This window comes from Poecilia reticulata, chromosome 17, assembly GCF_904066995.2.
Source record: "Poecilia reticulata chromosome 17, P_reticulata-male-v2, whole genome shotgun sequence".
In the NCBI taxonomy this organism is placed as follows: domain Eukaryota; kingdom Metazoa; phylum Chordata; class Actinopteri; order Cyprinodontiformes; family Poeciliidae; genus Poecilia; species Poecilia reticulata.
Genome location: NC_088846.1, coordinates 14,349,157 through 14,370,253, shown reverse-complemented (window position 1 = coordinate 14,370,253; position 21,097 = coordinate 14,349,157). Strand labels below are relative to the sequence as shown.

Here is a 21,097-nt window from a genome sequence, read left to right as displayed (position 1 = left end):
CATTATCACCTTTCCTGGTGATTGGGTGACAGTTGTTCAATCAGCAGGAAAGGGAAGCGGCTACTATATTTGTTGAATCGAGAGGTGAGAAAAGAAACGATTGATTATTGAGTGTTTTTTCCCACTGTTCCCAAAGTCTAGTTTTAGATTATTCTATGCTCACAACCCCATTTCACCCTTTCCTTTTCCATCCTATGGTTCCTTAGGCACCTCCTTCCCCCATGCACTCCAACCCTTCAATCACCAGCTCCGAGCAGGCTGGGTTTACAGGACCCTTTTGTTTATACTTTATAAATGTTCTCGCTTGCCTGTTATATTGCTTTTGACTGTATGTGAAGTGAAAGGAGAGGGATTCCTAGTTTTTAAAAGTGTTTTTTTTTTATTGTACAAAAAACTTTTAGAGGTTAGTGAGACAATTGATACGCATTTTAGTTGCACATTCACCTCACCCCAATTTCCTCCACCAAATCTGCACACAACTAATCCCATTTCCAAATTCTCTCTCTCTCTCTCTCTCTCTTTCTCTCTCTCTCTCTCTCTCTCTCTCTCTCTCTCTCTCTCTCTCTCTCTTTCTCTCTCTCTCTGTGTGTCTCTCTTTTTTTCCCTCCCACCCTCCTTCACCTGCTGTCCCCTTACATTTTTATGTTTAAAAACAGATGCATGGTTTGAACTATTGCTGGGAACACTACAAGGAAGAAAAGTGAAACATGAGCCTTTTCTTGGGGGAAAAAAATAAAAGATGTAATAAGCACAGCATTGGCAGAAACAGGAAGCGGGGTAAAGAGATGGTTGGGGTTCTGGGATTGTATGAACAAAGAGATTCTTTTATGTTTGTCATATGATATGTATTTTTGAGTTGGGCACATGATGTTTTAATATAACTTTTAGGGCAGAGGCTTAAAGCGCATATTTTAGTAGGTTGGTCAGTCACTGAGTGATGAGAGCGTAAAGGATGGAAAGGTGCGAGTCTTCTAAATGTATGTTAACTCACTCTGCATATTTGATAACTACACAGCATACCGTTTGAACTATTCCCTTGTCTTTCAAGTATACATGTGCAATGTTTTAGATTCCCTCTGTACGGACAGAAGCGTGCAGTACAGTTTGCAATGTAAAGTGAATTAGCAGCTCACAGGATGCTGCGTCTGAACGCTCAGAGGAATTAACAGCAGAACGTTAATAGGGCTGAAATTATAGGCGGTGGTGGAAGCCGTTCCACTTCTGATTAAATAAAAGACGGCTCCTCCACAGGCTGTTTCTCACTGGGACTAAAACACGCACGCGTGCACGCACGCGAATGTGAATGTGTACAACCTCTACACTCGCAGTCATACATATACTGGTGTGCAGAAAGGAAATGAGCAGAGATGGGAAGCTAAGGGCCTGGGCCTGGAGCCTGTCCCATTATTAATGAGTAAGTACCAGCCCCTCATCCAGGTTCGGGACATGTGGGCATATTTCACCACTCTGCTGCCCTTCTCCTCTCCATAAATGTAATCACTTATTAAACACTGGTCTCTTAGCAAGAGCGTAGCAGAGAAATTGTGTATGAATACTTGTGTCTCTATGTGTGGGTTGCTTGTGTTGGTGTGAGAGAGGAAAAGTGCAGTGGAGAAAAATGAAGTGCCTTCGCGGCGCTGCAAAATGGAATGCCAGCTTCCAAGAGAGACACTGATGGGCCAATAAGTAGCAATGGTGGGAGGACAGTTCTCACCCTGTGTAACACTGAATCCCTCTGCCAGGCAAATTTCCACCTGCCCTGTGCTGTCCACTTCTGTAACTGGATAAGAAGAGCATTTGTGGAGATAATTAATTATTGATTTGAAGCACAGAGGGTAATGGGAAATAAGTGGACAGTATCTCAATCCACTGGGGGTGGCTGGAGTACGTCTTTAAAAACTTATGTTTTAAAGAGACTTTTCTTCACAACTTCAGGACGGCCTAATCAGATTACTTTATTCAGGTTTACCATCTAAACATTATGTTCTTGTTTTATAAGATGACAAATATTACTTCTATCTCAATCCATCCTAAACCAACCCTTTTTCATACTTTTGGCTGCTGATTGGCAGTGCAGTCGACAAGCGGCAGCACAATGTTTCTCTCTGTCATACATTAATCCTAAAAAGGGCATTAGACCAAAATATTTATATGAACAATTGTTTTTTGTGGTTTTGAAATTAACTAAACAGACCAGAATGAATTATGGAAACATTGATACATCTTGAGTTCAAATTAAACTTTGATTATACTCTGATAAAAAAAAAAAAAAGATTACAATGTGAGAGGAAACACAAACATTTTATTATTATTTTATTACATATACAGATGGCATCTAGGTAAATTAGAATGTTAGTAAAAATTTTACTTCTCTTGGTAATTTCATTCAAATTGTGAAACTAATTTAAATTCAGTTCATGTGATCATCAAATCAAAGTGTTTTTTTTCTGCCAATATTCTTTTTATGCTTTACAACTCATGAAAATCCAAAATTCATTTTCTCAAAAAATACAAAACTACATCAAGCTTAAAAATCTGCATGCCCCTGTACTTTAGAGTATATGCACTCAGTTAATTGGGACTCCTTTTGGTTTAATTACTGCATCAATGTTGTGGGATCTTTATAGAGCTTAACAGCAGTGGGAAGACGCTTCTGACACTAATAGTTCAGACAAAAAGAAGGTGACAGACAGTTATTGTCCATATCAAGGATAGGATAGGTGGATGCCAGACAGATTCACAGGGACCCTTGGGAATCTGCCCTACACTCTTTAATTGACTTTGCTTCACAATCTTTAAAACATTTTTGTAGACTTTTGTTACCTCTGTATCTTATTTCTGTAATTTAGCTTTTTCTCTTCTGCTCAATTTTCCTTTAACATGCTTGGATGAACCACATTTTTGTATAAAAGAAAAATCATTTGTTAATGATTTGTGAAAAAAAAATTTTTTTAATGAAAAACTAAAACTTTCAGTTTAGCCTTAAGCTATAATTATGAAAATGTCCAAAAACAAATTAAATGATCAAACTATGCCATTCACCTTTTGAATGGAATAACTGAAACAACTTCACTTTTCAATCATTTGCACTACTTCAAAGGTTAATTCATTTCAATTTTATTTATTTTTTTATTATAAACCCAGTAAATTCCAGTTCAGTCCAAATAAATAATGAGAATCAGACCTATGTATGTATATACAGTGCAGTCACTAGGGGTTTTTTTTTTGTCCAAGAGCAGCTTGAAGACTAGGATTTATTTTAGAAGAAAAAGTATAGATGATGTGGGATAGCAAGAGAGATAAGGATAAGCCATCATGACTTCAATCTTATATGTGCTTATTAGGAGGTTCTTGTGGGTAACCCTTAAGCACATACAGCCCTGCAGAGAGTGCATTCCTCTGAGAGTACCTGTCCTTGGATTTCTATGAGGAAAGGGACTTCTATTTATATGTAAAAAAACTGAAATGATTTAAATAAACTTGTTCAGTGCTTTAAATCAGTGTTGATTGTGTATTTTCCTTTTTGTGAGAATTGCTAAAGCACCAATCTCACTCAAAGAAACCTCTTCTGCATTTAAGCTCACAGAACATTGGGATATTTACAGCACTTCCTAATTCTTCTCTTCCTCATCACTTGCCGTTTCTCCCAAGGCTGAGCATTTGAAGAGGGTCACTCCTGATCCGAACTTTCACACACTATTTGAAATCCACTGTGTAGATTGACAGATGACGCTTGGCGAGGACTCGGAACGTTTTCCGTAAGCTACAGGAGAAATGAACTGTGTCTGCACACTGTCCGCATATGTGACACACAGTCGGGTATTTTTAAATAAGGTAAAGTTTAATGAACAGATGTGCTCGTTTTTCCTCTGCGGCCATGTAGCTACGTGCTGATGACATGCCAAAATGATAAACGCTCCCACTAAGCTGAGCTGAATGTAATTGTACAGCCGTTTTCCAGATGTTTTACAACTGGACCGTGCTGGTTTTAGAGAGAGTTCAGTTAATATCAAGAAATATATCTGCGATACGGAGAGCAGAAAGCGAGTAGGTTAATCGAAATCTCTAAATTCACAATGTAACTGCACGGCACGACTTTACTAGAGGCACCGAAAATAGTCAGTGATTTGTAAGGACTTAAATTGACGACTTGTGTGAGATAACTGCATGTTCTACAAATTATTTAACATGGTTTAAAAATGGTTTAAAATTTGATTTGAGTCTGTGGTGTTCGCTGCATAACAAGTTTAGCACAGTGGCACTCTATGGTGCTGACCAGATCTCTGAAATTTGACTAGCAGCTACCTCAAATATTTAAAACAGTTTCTGTCACATCTTATTGGCCACCGACTTAAGCCTCCATGTCACGGTGCCCTTTATAAATGTTGTCTGTCACGCTTTGTTGATCTGTTTAATCAGAAATACTGCCCAACCTAGGTAAGACACGGCAAGCGTGTCATTTTATGGCTATGTAATTGACTAGGTGCATGATTATGTGCTAACTCTCTGAATAATGTGTGTGGATCATTGTCATTTTGCTGAAATCTATTTTTGTCATTTTCAATTCATTTTTTGAGGACATTATTAACAAAACTGAACTGGCTTGTGCTTGGAAGTTCTGAACTGAACAAGTTAACATCAAGAGTGCAGCCTGTGTTCTTTCAGACTTTTATTCTTGAGGTCAAACTAATTATACTCCCCCTCACTTCATTTTTAGATGGATGCACACTATAGTGACATTACAATCACAAGGCTACATTTATTTCATTGGGATTTTATCTGACAGAGTAACACAAAGTAGCACATTTTGATGTGTTAAAAGGAAAATGATACATGCTTTTAAGCATTTATTAACAAATAAAAACTTTAGTCGCTGCAGATTAGGCATCTGCTTCAAAGTCATTCATTAGCTGTAAAACCATACTTCTTATAACGCTTAGACTATGCAACACAGATTCAGATTCATTCATTGACTGAATCTGCATTCAGAAGTCAATACTGGGGTTCAACTGGCGTAACTTTTGCTGTTGCTGGAGCTGGAATGGGATGAAAGATCAATGCATAAAGTGATCATTTGTTAGAACAGCCAAGTGGGAAAAAAAAAGAAAAAAAAGGACCTAAATCCAAATTAGAACCTTTGGCAAGACTAGAACATTGATTTTCACAGATTCTATCCATCCACTCCAAGCTTGAGCTGTTTTGCAACACTATTAGAGACATAAACTAAAATGGTAATTATATCCCTGAACTGATTCAGTGGAGCTGAATGCAAATGTTCACAAACACTTTCAAATAAGAAAACAAAGTTGAAACTTGTGTATTCATTTTCACTTCTTTGTGTTGATCTATCCCAAAGAAAAAATTCTTGAATGTGAGAAGATCTGTAAAATTTCAAAATACCTTTAGCAATTTAGCAAACAGTTTTAGCAGACAAAGTTTTATGTCTAATGCTACTGTGATTTTTAGGCTCCTTTGGGTTGTTGCTTTCTTTTTTTTTCTTATGAATAGTGAGACATATTTTTGGCATTCTGAGCTTTTGTACTACAGTTTCTTTGGAAATCATGGTTACTTTTGTTCACAAAACTGACTCAGTCTACTGATTACATCATCTCTTACAGTTAATGACTTATTTCTTTGTAAGTGAATTACAAAGACAAATCGTCTTTATTGTCAAAACATAATCCATGCTTATTTTGTTTTCAAGGTATAAAAGACTAAACCTTTTTCTCATCATGAAATGCCTTTCGTTTCTCACAGATTTTTTTTTTGTCCTATTTATTTATATGGTATATCTGAAACCCACATTGGACTACTGGAAATACTCCAAGTGGAAAAGGGAGTTAGATGTGTAAAGCACCTATCATGTGATGGTTATCACTCATGACAAGGTCACTGTGTACGCCTGTGTGTGTGTCTTTACGTATGCTTGCATGAGTGAATTCATCGTCTGGAAAGAAGGGGAAAAAAATCTGTCAGTCTGCTTTTAAAAGTCTTTTAGACACCTGTCAATGATTTCCTGAGAGAGGATCCCTTCTCTCAGCTGTTATTGATGGACAGGAATTTAGAAGGAGAGTGGCGAGCGCTTGCATTTTTGGACTCCTGTTTTCAATCTACTTTGGTGTTTGGGTAATGCTTTGAGAATCTTTTGGTGTCTCTTTTATAAACATCCTTCAATAGTTTCTAAAAGGAAAGCAGTGTGACAATTGCTCAGATGGATGAATTGTGCTTCTTAAACGTGGAAAAGATAAAAAGCAAACAAGCGGCCTCCATCTGTCTCTTTTCTCCTGGCTCCTATGATTGATTGCGCCTTGTCCAAGACATATGAGCGTTTCGATCATATCATGGATCACAGCGCAGAGAGGGAATGACACGTGTCGTAAGTGTTTTTTCTTTTTTTATTTGTTTATTTTAGAGGCAAGCATGCATCTGATGGATTTGCTCTGTCTGATGCATATTAGGATGATTTGTCATCACTCCCATGATTTTTTTCCAAAAGGAAAGGATTTATCCTTAACCATTGTTGCCATGTCAAGGATATATGGATTTTATTCAGGACAATAAATGGAAATATAAACATAGGGCCACATATTTTAGTCTTCACCAACTTGCTTTGGATGTATGGGTCATATTTATACTAGCTGTGTCAAAAAGCACAACCCACATAAGGAGGCCTTAGTCCTCGACGCAGGTTCAATTCCCGGCCTTTTGCTACATGTCTTCCCCCCCTTGTCTCATTACCCATTTTCCTTTCAATTCACTATCAAATAAAGGCCACTAAAGCCAATAAAACCTTTAAAAAAAATCTAATTTTATAGGAGACCTGGTAATGACAGGCAACAGCGTAATCGCAGTGGTGACTACCTGGTTAAATCAAAATTAAATAAATAAATGAAAAAATACATATCTAGAAACACAATAACTTTAATATAATGGATGTCTGAGTCAAATCCTGCTTTTTATTCCCAGGAACTTGTAGTCGGCTGCATTGTTGGTATTCAACTGGTCATAGTCTTGGTCTTGTAAGGTCTGATTTTGGACTTGACCTTCGAGGCTGCAGTCTTTAATCAGTCTTGACACCATACCTGGGAGGCACCTGTATGGTTGGAACAACATAATCTCCCATCCAAGCAATATCTTATTTCAGACAATACCAAGCAACATTCTGCACATGTTGCAACAGTGTGGTTTCGTAGTAAAGGAGTGTGAGTATTAAACTCATTCAGTACACTCAAATACATTCAGTAGTTTCTTGAAGTCATTCTCTCTTGTTTATTTCGATGTATTCTTCACCATGCTGCGATGTTGAAAAATAAAATTGAGTTTCGTCTTAAGAACTAGATGTTTTCCTGCAAAGAGTAGATTTGGGTCTCTTAACCCTACTGCTCAGATCAGACCTACAGGAGACTGTCATCACATGTAAAACAATGCCAGTTCTTTCTGGAAAATTCCTTCAGCTTCTTCGGTGTTGTTGTCAGACTCTTGGCAGCCTTCCCCACTTGTTTCTATCCCATTTTTTCACCAGTGTTAGAGAGACATTTAATCTCCACATTTCCCTGTTGTTTCATATTTTCCTTATTTGTTGGTGACTGCCTCTTGTGCTATGGTGTTTATTCAGTTCAGTTTAATTAATTTTGAAAAAACGTATTTAATCCTAAAGGGAAGTATCTTTGTAACTCAAAGTATTTGCATTTATTTTTAGTTGTTGCAACCAGACTTTCTGCAGTATTTCTTTTGAGTTGTTTAGTGCTTTTTTTCACTTAAAATGTAAAAAAATCCTCACTCGGAAAAATGGGGTGTACAGGTTTATGAAACAATGTTAAATACAATAATATATAGGTTCCCTTGTGTTGCAATGAAATGTGATTAGCATTGTGGTCGTTTCATGGATTACTTTGCCTTTCAACAAAGTAAGATCAGCACATTATAAATTGTCAGATAATTGCCAATAATCAGATAATGGATCCGTGTCAGGACAAATAGGGGAACTTGCCGCTGTAAAAATCTTCAGTTTGCTATTATGAAGCTAAACTTAATTGCTTTTTAAAACTCTTAAAAAGTGTGTATAGACTTCTCCTGAACATTCATAATGCAATACATGTAGCAGTTGCTGCTTTGAGTTGAGATACAAGATACAAGCAAGCTGATCAGGTCTGTTGGGAGAAGATGGAGGAAATTGCTTGGAGCAGGAATGCGCTTGACATGGTGATTTTGGTTTGTGTAGGAAGTGCCGGTGTGCTAGTGTGTCTGTCTGTGTTTTCTAAAGCTTTGTTCAGTCAGCAATAGAAAAAAAAAAAAAAAAAGAAATATGATATGAATATCCTCTCCATTCTTTCATGAAAGTACCTGAAAATACCCCTGAAAGGGTCCCATTTAGGCTCACTCCCAGACAATACAGTACAATGCCCTTGATGACAGGCTAACTGGGGAGGAAATAGCCCTTCTAGGGCCAACATAATAGTGGCATATTCTGGTAGCCACAGGAGGGAATTTATGGTAGCAAATAGTCTTTTTCTAACATGCAATGGAGCAGTGTACCGCTCGCATTTGTGTTTCTGTATGTAGTGTGTGATTGTGACACAGCGACCTTTGTTGCTGTATGTGGACCACATTCTGTTATGTGCTAGATGTGTGAATTGGAGCTTTTCCTAGCCTGTCAATCAGACGGAGAGATCATTAGAGGTGTCACAGTCGAGTCTCTCATCTTTCTAATCAGCTGTCACACCAACAACGCCTAACATCTACATGCGTCTGTTCTTGTCTGGCAACCTCAAGATCATGTGATGAGGCTGATCAGTGGAAGGGAAAACTTAAACTACCTTTAGAAATGTACCACGGTGACTTATGTCAAAGCTAGAACCCTTCGGTCTTTTCCCTATGATATTCCACTGAACAGGAGATGACTCCATCCTGGGCTCCATATGGACCTCATGTTGAATCCACTCTGCTCCCTAAGAGAGAAGGGATGGCAATTAGCGCTACATTTGCTGATGATGGCATCAAACCACAGACCTGTCACCTCTACTTCACAGCTCTGTCTTTGAAGACATGTATGTGTATGTGTGCACGCTTGGGGATCAGCATTCTTGAAAAGAGGGGGTAGAATCATATCACGACACCTGCTACACAGCAGGTGGTGGGAGTGCCTTGGTACGATTGTGTGTACTTGCGTGTGTGTGTGTGCAAGTGGTTGCATTCAAAAAAAAGGTGGGTAGGAGGGTATTGAGGGTTATTGGCATATTGCATGCGATCAGAGGCAAAGCGGCATCTAAATGCATGTGATTACTCGCAATCAATGTTACCACAGATCGTTTTGGGTATGCTAATGTATTCTAAAATGCTAATGTGTTTCAGTGGCAAAACCCTAACTTGTATTATCTCAGTGAATGAGCAATGGTGCACACAGTGACAATGAGATGGAAATCTGCACGATATGTGTCATAAAGTATCTTGGGACAAATGAATTGTTGTACACACAGCGACAAAGAAATTGCCCTGCACAACCATATGAATTATTTTGGTAGTAACTATTGCATCCCATTTGGTTATAGAAACGTCCATTTTGAAGTTTCCTTCACATGTCCGCTAAAATACTAATGTCACAACAATTTTATTGCCCAAGGATTACAAAATAAATCTCTGCTTTATATATATATATATATATATATATATATATATATATATATATATATATATAATATATGAATTATTTTGGTAGTAACTATTGCTAGTATACCGATTTCATTTTATTTAAATGAAATCAGGATGCTATGTTAAATATCTATAATTTTTCACAACTTGATGACTAATCATTTTGCTTATCATTGGAAAAGAAAATAGTTCATTTACAGGTAAGCACAAGAATTTATGGTGAATTCTATGATGGTCATTGGACAAGGTCAAGCTGCTGCAAAGGTTCCCCAAACTATGTTACTCATAGTTGTGTAATTCATAGAGGGTATGGGGTTCTTTTCCTAAAATGGTAAATTAAGTTCATCCCAAACATGTCCTGTGTTCTTGTGTCCTTTTTTAACTAATCTTAGCAAAAAATATTATTCCAGAAGTCCTGGACTATGTCTATGACCCTTTAGACTGATTCTAATATGTCCTTTCTGTTTTCCTTTGAGAGGAAACAGTTCCGTCTTGCTTTTAAAGCTACACTTGTGCGATCTCATTCTGATTGTACAGGCATGCATTTTCCTGTCCGCACGCTTTGAAGTTGATGCAGAGTACTTCAAGGTTTGGATAGAAGGATTGGTCTTTTTTTATTACCACTTAGAATAGTAACTTACATTATGTTCTTTTACATTGAAGTAACCCTGAGTTAAAAGCCACAAATCAGAGGATCAGGCAGTCTCAAACCTAGAGGTTTTAAAGACAGAAAACGCTGGCAAATACAAGGTGTGCAAATAACCTGCGGGAGTTTTGGAAGCAGGTGCGTGAACATGTTATTAAATAGAAAACATTTACTTAGCAGACACCAGGAGTTCATAATATCTTTTCAGTTACCCAACTACAATGGGTAACACTGTGCCGTCAATGTTATCAGAGATGTATCTCTAACACCCGCCATAATAGCCATTGGGAGGATTTTTCTTTTTCTTTTCCTTTATTTTGTTGTTAGCCAGCCAATCAATATTGCCCCTCTCTCGCCTTCTCTGTCTCTTTCTCTCCCACCGTCCACACATTAGCCTGCCAGGTTGTGTAACATGCCTCTTGGCTTTGTACTCACAGACGACGACTTCTGTCAGAAGCCCACACTTTTGGAATTAGGTCCTTGCTTCAGTTGAGCACATGCATGGTCGATGTGTGTTTTTTGGATAAGTGTGCCCACGTGTGCACGCCTGAGTGCGACAATGAGTGCACATAGCCAATGACAGCTGACAGGGCCCACGCTTCTTGAATTAGCTTTGCTTTCTGGCCCCCAGGGGAAGGCATGGATGTTCCATTAGATGAAGCTTTCGTGTGACAGTCAATGATTTCTTTCCTAAAGGAGACACGGTGATGCTAGTCATCCACCTTAGAGTCAGATTACTTGTCAGAAGTAACACAACACAAAGAGGATTCTGGGCTAAGTACTACGGTTTCAGTATTTCTTCTGGGACACATTTTGTCCATTTAGGTTTTGATGTAATGGGGAATGAAATGTTGAATGACCTTTTGTTTGCAGAACTTCTTGGCTGAGGATTGTTGCTATGCAATCATTTTGCAAAACATATTTGCATGTCATATTTTATTAACTTGACCTTGAGTAAGTAACTGAAGTAATAACTTATTGCAAAATGTTTTAACATGAGTGCAGTAGCTAAAGAGCTGCTTACAATAAACCATAATAATGTCAGTGCTAAGCCTTTAGGGCAATTGGAGGGTCTACATCCAATTGTAGACTCTCCATGATCCTCCGAGGGTCAGGGTACTGCAACAGATGTGTTCCTGGTCCAAGACACCTGAATCAAATGGCTGAATTACCTCTTCAGGATGCAGACAAGTTCTCCAGAGACCTGCTGATGACCTCACTGTTTGATTCAGATGTGTTGAAGCAGACACATCTAAAAGTTGCAGGACACATACAGACCTCCGAGGCCTGGATTTGAAGACCCTGGATCTACATTGACTCCCTGTTATGTTTTAAGCTTTAGGTTAGTGAATTCTGATGTGAGTCAAGTGATTTTGAGTTGGGTTGTGATCACAGCTTGTGCAGTAATCTAAGGATGATCAATTTGGCACTGGAATGCGTTTTCTGCATTTGGGTGTGTGCATGTGTGTGTGGATAGATAAAGGAAGTGAAGGGTCCCCTTGTGAGTTGGGCTTTATTAAAGAGAAGTTAATGAGTTCCATGTCTGACTCTCCAATTTTCTTCTCCCCTCCCCTTCCAATTTATTCCAAGCGACATCTTTTCCCATCTTGTGCTTCTAGTATTGCTCTAGCTGGTAACGTTCATATTTGCATATGCGCTTTCTTTTGCTTAAGAACGCTCTAAAAACAGAGAAATTGGGATGGAAAAAAAATCTAGCCATTTGATATCACCACGTATTTGTTGTGTTTTTTTCTTCATCCTCATTGCACAAAGAAAAAAGCTATATTGCTCAGTCATTCCCAGGCTAATTAACCCATCAGACTACTGCTAATCAGAGATGTTTTAAAAGGTATTCAGCTTTCCTGTGTGCATCAGTGCTCGTATTTAGAATTCTGATATTAATTGAGAAAAATGAAGTACAGATAATTTATTCTTTAATATTATATCCATATAAAAGCAGTTGACTTTCGGGTATATATTATATGAGTGACACCAATTAATTTCCACATTAAAATTGTGGGTTTTGCAAACGACTCCTGAAGCTTATGCTTTTTTACTGTTCATGGTAGACAGTTCATTAGCCCTTATAAGATGCATCACATCTATGCAAGGTTGACACGTGGAAAGCTTTTTACACTTATGAAATTAAATTAGGCTACATGCAATTCTGTTAATGTTCATTCAAGTTTCATATTGCTTCCAAATAAATCTTAAATATGACTACTTTTATTTGAACTCCTGAGCACAGGATGAATCTGAATAGTTGGTGCGGAGGAGCACCAATCAGTGCTCCTCCGCAGCACTGATTGGTTAAGCAATGTAACGTGATCCTCTGCAGCAAGTGACGGCAAAGCGGGGCGCAGAGGCTCTGCCGAACCCCTGGGGTTCGATCAAACCCAGGTTAAGAACCACTGCTCTAGGGACATAGGGGGAAAATGTAGTCTTATTCACATGCAATCTCAAAAACTAATTTAGTTCAACTATTTTATTTTCAAAGAGGATTCCTAGAGGGATAAAAATAAATAAATAAATTCTGCTAAGATTCTCAAATGACTCTTCACTTTAGCTGTAATATCTCAAAAACGATGTGGTTCCACATTCGTGCAACATCATCGCACATGTTAACTTTAGATTGTAGAAAAGCCTGTGGAGCAGAACAAGGTGGAGGGCAGAGACAGAGCCGTGTGTGTTTGTGCTCTCCTGAGGCACAGCGAGCAGCAGGTGACCTGTCATGTTATCAAAATAGTCCTCCACCGCTGCAGCATCTGTCTGCTTGTCCTACAACAGAGGCAGGAAGAGAACAGCAGCCTGAACAAACAATGCTCCCATGTTGTACTCTTTGTAAAGATGCTTGGAGAAGTGTTTTGAAAATGAAAGCAGACTAAACAGCAACCATACACAAACACAACAATGTGGCTTTGTGGAGCAAATGTTTCTGTGAACCGAACTTTCCGATGGCAGTAGTAGGCTCACAGCGTAGCGCCAGGTACTTTGCCAGTTTGCATAATGGCAAAGTATGCAAACTGGCATGTTTTCTTTGCCTTCTTTGAAGGCAAAATACTAAATAAATATGTACCTGTAAAGGTTACAGGTATGAATCAGGTATTTATTTATTTTTTTCATCTTGTAGGCCTGGTAAATATTAGTGACATCTTTCAAATGTGTGGCTTAAGGTGGTTTGGTGTTCTCCTTGAAGTCGCAGACTTGACAACAGCTAATATGACAACAGCTCATTTTAAAATAGGACCAACATATTTAATTTTGTAGGACATATTTTACACATTATGTACATTTATGACTCAGAGTCATACATTAATATTGCCCTTCTTAAGGGGCAATGGTGGCAATTTGTCCTGTAACTGGTGTATTGCCGGTTTAAGACCCTACATGTTTCTCTGTTGTTGGGGAAGACACTTTACCTATTTTACCTGCCGGTGGAGGTCAGAGGTACATGGCAGCCTCGCCTCTGTACCGACTGCTCCAGGGCAGCTGTGGGTACATCGTCATAGTTTCCAGCAAAAAATTATCTAAGGGACATCAGAAAGAAACATGAATGTGTAAACAAAGACCTCTGCTCTCAACAAGGCTTAATAGATAATATTTTGAAATCCTGATTTTTTTTCCTTTTTTTAAAATTTTTTTTTACCAAAATTGAATTTTATAGACTGCCTCAGCCAGTGAACGACATTAATGTGATCATATAGGTTTTTATAAAAAAACTTACATAAAATAAGTTTGTATTGCTCTGAGCAAAAGAGGTTCTCCAGAGTTTCTCTTTTCCTCTTGTTCCATTATTGCTATATTAGTTTGACTTTCTTTACAGCAGCTAAATACACGGTTATATTCTTGAGGTGCAATGGGATTTTACATCCAGTTTGTTGCATGTCATCTGATTCAATTCCAGTTTACACAGAGGGCATTTATTTTTCCTCTCCAGCTGACTGTAGCCATCTGGGCTTTTGATGCAGAGGAACCACTGAGAGAGACTTGTTTGACAGGGCAATGGAAGAACGATGACTTGTCTTGCAGCAAATCTATAGAAAGGACATGAAGGGGCCACCACAACAAGACTTGTTTTGCAGAAAGTCAGGCAGCTACTATAGCCATCTGGAGGATCTGTGAAGTGCGACGTGTCCCGACACTGTATGATATTTGTTGGCTCCTCATTGAACAGGGTGAGATGACACATTTGTGGCAGGGAGCCAGATGAAGTCTGATTTATACCACACCACCATCTAGAACGGGGCCTGCCCAGTCACCCTGCCATAACAGAAGATGTATTGTAAGGCGTAGCACAGCATCAAAGACCAATCACTCACACACTCTCTCTATCGCTCTTTCCCTAACACACACACACTGACACTTAATAAAAGATCTATGATGAGTGGGTTAAAGTATATCTTGTTACAAATTATTGTTGCCCACATCTGACAAATATGCATTTGTTTGCCATCTGTAGACAGACAACTGCGTCCGCCAACAGATATTTGGCTAGGTGCAACGAAAATCAGCCTGTTGGCCCAGTTCCCATCTGTCCTGGTTATGCCTGCATGGAAGAAATATAGTAAACCCTCATCATGCTTTTTTTTTTCTTTTTTTCATCCATACATTTGTCTTTAACAGTGTTGCCAGGAGATGTTAGGGCATAAAAGAAGAAAAAAAAAAAAGAGCCTGAAACAGCAAGGGGTGACATGGAGAAAAATCAAACCGAGTTTAAATTATTGAGAAGCTAAATGAGATATGGAACATTTTGATAGAAAAATCGAGGGGAAGAAAATAAGTGGTGGCATAAGTTAAGATTGATAGGAGAAAGGAACAGGTCAGCTATGGAGAAATTGAGGGCACTGATTTATCAGAGAGGAGATGAGGCAGTGTAATTCTCAATGAACAGTTATTATATAGAGGTGTAGATGTAGAGAAGGAAGATGTGGGAGGCAGTTCTTTACTCTTTCTTTTATCCAGGTGTGAAAATGAGGAAGAAAGTAATTTTAAATCTGATTTTGGATGAAACTGTATGATTGATTTTGAACCTACTCTTGTTATTAATAACTTTGAACAATATCTTTGTTAAAATTTGTATTTGCCTTTATTTTTAATAAGTTTCAGAAGTAGGGATGGGCAATATGGTTTAAAAACATATCATGGTGTGTTTTATTTCAGTCAATATCAGCTACTAGTCAGTAGTTCTATTTAGTTTAGAACTACTGACTAAATATTGATTAGTTTTTGTTTTAAGTATCTGAAATACTGCCAAACTGGTGACACAACCTTTTCTGCTTTATGTTCAAATTATCCCGATCTGTTGTACTGATTTTCTCCTTTCACTCCAGCCCATTCTTTTTTTTCTTTTTTTTTCTTTGAATCAGTTATAAGACACAATAGCGTAACATGAAACTGCTGCTGCGCAAATCACACAACAGGTTGTTGCTGGCTTACTCATGAATGAGTGAGTTAGTTGATCCAACCAAACTTACTTAGCTGTCCGTGAGAGTTTGAGCCTTTCTTCTGCCTTCATCCTCCAGAATGCTTAGCAGTACTGACTCAGATTTCATTGAAATTATGAAACATTCTATCAATAATTGTTTTCCAGTTTATATTTAAATGTCAAAAATTATAAGTAAGAATAGACATTTATATCAAGGTAAAAGTAATCTGTTCTGATGTGGCAGAACTATGTAAATTCTGCACCTTTGATGCTAGTGAACATGCTGTGTTCAGCACTGGGCCTCAAAGATACAACATGATGTAAAGTTCAACAAAATTCCTGTTCATTTAAACAACAATAGGAACTAATTTGGAATACGCCAGAGAACATCAGGAACATTGTTCCTTTATTCTATGAACTACTGACAACATGTCTCTGGAATTTCAAGCAAAAATGTAATATTTATTTTCAAAAAATGAGAAATGGTCCAAAGATGCAGTGTTTTCAGATCTCAATTAATGCACAGGAAACAAGTTCAGAGTCATTTAGAAAGAACAATACTAATGTTTTGACTCAGGAAGAGTTCAGCAATTAATATCTGATGGAATACCCATGAGGCTTTCAATGGGGTTCAGTGCAGTGGGCTCTTAATTGTGTTCAATTAAGAGCCCACTGCATATATATATGAGAACCAGGTTTTAAGCACTTAAATTTAAACCCAGGTACTTAGAGCTTTACTTTCAATATCCAAATTAAGGTTAGCTTGACAGAGAGGAGAGAAGCTTGTCGGGGCATGGATGTCTGTTCTATAAGCATCCCATTTGCCAATCTACATGTTTATTATCAAAGTAGTTGCTTTGGCAAAAATAAATTCTGTCCAGAAACCTAAACTACACAGATATGTTGGGAAACTCTAAATTCTCCATTTGCATATATTAGCAGCTAATTCCATTTTCTTTTTTTTTCTATTCTCATCTTTCTCACTTTGTCTCACACAGAAAAAATAATTAGAGTTGGCACTGCAGCGGTAGCGACTTCATTATAATAAATCCATTCGGATACCTGATGTGGTTGGTGGACAGTGATGCTTATTTCCAATTTTATAGTTGAGGACAGAAAGATGTTGAGGACACAGCACATCCTGTTTTCCTGTTAAACATTTCTTCAGCTTAAGCGATTATATAAATAAAACTTTTTTAGAGAATTATCTTCATATGCAAATTAGGATTGATACATTTCAGTAATGTATTACAGCTCATCTCTGTTGTAGTTATGCATAGAACTTACTTGGAAAACTACTGTGCAAGGGGAAGTCCTACCAAACATATTTTTTCTCAACTTTGGGTCATGTGAAAGTAAAAAATAAATAGAAGATTAAAAAATTTACATTTTGTTAGAATTTTTCTTTTCTCGTGGAACTTTATTCCCCTGAAAGTGAGCATAACGAGACAAAACACTGTTGAAAAGAGGTGTGGGACGCTGTGAGGGTAAAGCTAATGGTACGCAATGCTAGCTTGCTATAGTGGTCTTATACACATTAAGACCAATGTACAGTAACTTAATGGTTTATATTAGTCATTGTAATATGTTTGCATTGTGTGCGTTTCAGATGCCTCTCGTGTTACAATATTTTTACTGGAGAACATCAGTATTGGAGCTTCGCTAAACCTCCCAGTGGTGGGATGTTATTGTTCCTGGTTTCATGAACATGCAGTGGTAGCAGAAACTTAAGATGTTTGAACAAATGTTTAGCTTCCTGAACAACAAACTTAATGTAGCCCTGGAGCAACAAGAGCCGAATGTGTTCATACAATGACTGGAAAAAAGATTGGATTTTGAGTTTCTTCTGATTCAGTAAATGGTCAAGATTGTTAAATCTTTATATTATGCATAAAGAACAAAAGCAGCTAAAACATAGCTGTCAGACATGGTACCTTTAAGGACATCTTGTGGCTTAATCTGTCAGAAATAGGAAGCATGTATCAAAAAAAAAAAAAAAAAAAAACTTTTGCCATAGATCAGCTTGCAGAAACTTTGTTTTTAGGTACTTCACTGTAATACTACCCCCCTGCAGTGGTCAGTAATTGATTACAAAAATAAATAAATAAATAATAAGAATATTTATTTGTCAGATCTGCTAAAACTCTACATTAAACCATACTTTGTCTTATTTTGAAGAAGCGAGTATAAACAAAACAATTTCCTTTTTGTGGTGTTTCATTATGACATCAGATGAGTCCAGGGAGCTACTTGAAGCACCTGTGGCTCATCTGTATTACCTGTGCATTCGAGGCATTCGGGTGATGGAACACCTAAATGGGAAGGACTTGCAAAACAAGACTTGCACATGGACACACTTACAATCAACTGATACAAAAAAAAAAAAAAAGACTCCAAGGCGAAATAAATCACACAACATGAGGACACGAGTGAGAGTGTCTGATGAGATGTAGAGCCTACAGAAATAGGCCATTGCAGATCCCATTTCTCCAAGCCAGCATCAAAGTTAATGGCTTTCAGATTTCTGGGTGCCGCTTTGTCTCTTAATGCGTTAGCAGGACTGTCTTTCCTGTCTTATGGCTGTTATCTTTACCAATCCCATCCTGGTGTACTTGTCACCTGTTCTCTGTCTTGTTCTACTGACTCTTTCAAAGTATTTGTTAACAATGAAACGTGGCCCATTTACATCCCTCAGTTTTTTGTTTCTGGATCACTGTGCCTAAACTTAATTGGGAGGAAGTGCTTGAGATAAGGAAGGAAGGGGAAAAGGGATGAAACATGGGAAGGAAATTCAGGACATGATTGTAGACAGAAGTAGGGAAGAGAGGGCTGTGACTTTTACAGTTATTCTGGCAGAAAGTCAAGTGAGCTCAGTGAAGCAGAATAATATGGCCTGAGTGTGGTGGGCTGAAATGTGCCTTAGCCCAAGTGTATGTGTTTGTGTGTCTTTCCTCTTTTTTTGCTAGGACACAGCCCATTATTCTTAGAGCTTTGAGTGAATTTGCTTAGGATAAGTGGCTCAACAACTTTGTGTCAGGTTTTATCTCCGGGGTAAAGGAAAAAGCTACTAACTGGAACTGGGATTTAGAATATGACTCATTTTGCCACAAATTGTCTGACATATATGCAAAAAAAAAAATGCAAGACTGTAAAATATATGCTTACAGTGTTTGCACTTGTCAACAGAATTGTCATTTAGTTTGGCAACAACAAACTAAATGGCAAAAAAATAAAATAAATGCATTGCATTCTTCGTAAACAGAATACGGCTGTTTTTGTGGTAGCATAAAAAGAAAGTGATATAAATGTACATATTCATTTACCTCTAAATTTGAGGTTACCCAGGGAAACATAAACTGTGCAGCACACACATCTTTACTGTTTGCCAAGGAACCAAATATCCAGCATCATTAACCTCATCATTGCAACATAATCAGCTGTAGATGAGGCCTCCAGTAATTTGAGGCAGCCTTCAGGGCACAATTCTAAATGTTAATTAAATGCTACTCTGTCTTGCATTGGCTTGATACATAGGCAAACCCACCATTTGGTCTGCAGTTTACAAGCTTTCCTCCAACTCAACAACTGAGAATCTGTTTGCACCGCTACCATAAATCACAGTTAGGCAACTGTCTGAAACAGCCGGAGGTAAATCCATTAGTCTCTTTAATTAGCACCAATAATAAAGTGGTGTCATTAGCTCAAAGGAAAAATAAATACAATTTATGCTGTCAATGCTATGACAGTCCAATAAATTTACTAATTTCTGCTAAGATGTCTGTCTTTGCTCTGATATTTTGACAACAAGCAACAGCAAAAAAATCTCTTGGATTCGGTTAAAGCTTGTGACGGAGATTCTGCTTTTCTGTGCCAAGATAAGCTGGTTGGAAACTAAAACATAGAACTTTCATTGCGCTATACCAAGCGTTACCAGGTAATGCTGATAACATTATTCAGTGTCAAAGTTACTAGTGTAGAAAGTGGCTTAATCTCTAATATTGTCAGCATCATTGGGGTGTATAAATGAAGAAAGAAATATGTAAGAAACTGTTTCCATATCATTTTTAAGTATCCTCGCTGCCTCCATCTTTTTGCATTTTGGTCCAACATCAACCACTCACCAATCATGACACAATTAAGCTACGGATCAACATTATTTTGAAAATACACAAAGAGATTGCTTTGCCGTTTCATTTAGAAACAACCACACTGTGGTGTGGAGGGCATGTGTTTTCAGACGTTTGAAAATGACTCAATTTCTCAAAACAATCGGCGAGGTCGATAAAAGCAGATGCAACCTAAATGAATTGGACATATTTGATTCCCTATTATATGTGAAAGATTGGTTGCATTGGTCTGTTAGTCCCACAAGAGATCCACAAGACCGATTCTGCAGCTTGTGAGTTTGCAGCTTGCCTGATCTAAAGTATATGCACAAGCTCGACGACAGCAGGGGGAAGTGAACAGAATTAAAAACGTACCCTATTTAGACCATGACTAAACCCAAGTCTGTTCTTAACAGGTGTGTTTATCTTTTTCTTAAGTTGCTGCAAACTCAAAGCCATGTGGATACTCAGAGACTGGAAGATAACAAACAGAGAAGTAGGTGTATGATTTCTACAGTGTTTCCTTTTGTGGCTTAATTTAGAGAAGACATCGTTATTCTGTTTACACAGTTGCACTGAAGGTACTTGAGTTTGCTTTGAGGACTTAAAAGCATCCCCCATAGTAGAAGTTATAAGACCGCTGCGGCCTCATTTTTAGTTTTTGAATTTTGTCAATGAGACCAATGTGTTATTGCTTTGCTAAGAAGCCTGATCTTGTGTACTTAAATGTGTGTTGTGCATTTCCCAATAGAATAATAATTTAGCCAACATTAGACACATTTTTTGATGTATTGTTCACATTTAGCCATGTTGTGTTGGAAATTAATGCACTGCCCCCACACACTTTTAACTCTGGAAGTTTCAAACAAACACGTTCTCGAAAAAAAATTTTCTGGGGTCTCTATATGGGTTAAAGAGAAGATTTACGGCTTCAGCTAGGAAGTTTGTGCGCTTTGTGAATTCTTTTCCAGCCCCTAATCCGCCTATTCCTGTTGGCATGAAAGACGGGGATTAGCAGACGAAATGTGAACACGGAGAATGGGCATGGTTAAAAACGAACAGAAAATAAGAGAGAGATAGTATCCGGAACCTCTATGCAGGATTATTTCCTGCATAGTCTTGCTTTAAGTTGAATCCTCTTATTGATCAAAAAGGCAGACAGTAATTTAAAAACTTTTTAACCTAATTGGGCTTCTGATGGTTAGTCGTATGAACAGTCAGATCGAGTATAAATATTCCTTAATCTTTCAGTAGAAAGGAAGCAAGTGCTTC

The 21,097-nt window shown here is 37.9% G+C and overlaps 1 protein-coding gene across 2 annotated transcripts in view; it reads left to right on the top strand.

Moving 5' to 3' along the window:
• The window catches only part of ephb1 (EPH receptor B1), a 170,901-nt gene that overhangs the window by 6,313 nt on the left and 143,491 nt on the right, over window positions 1–21,097 (top strand). The gene's annotated exons all lie outside the window — the stretch shown is intronic.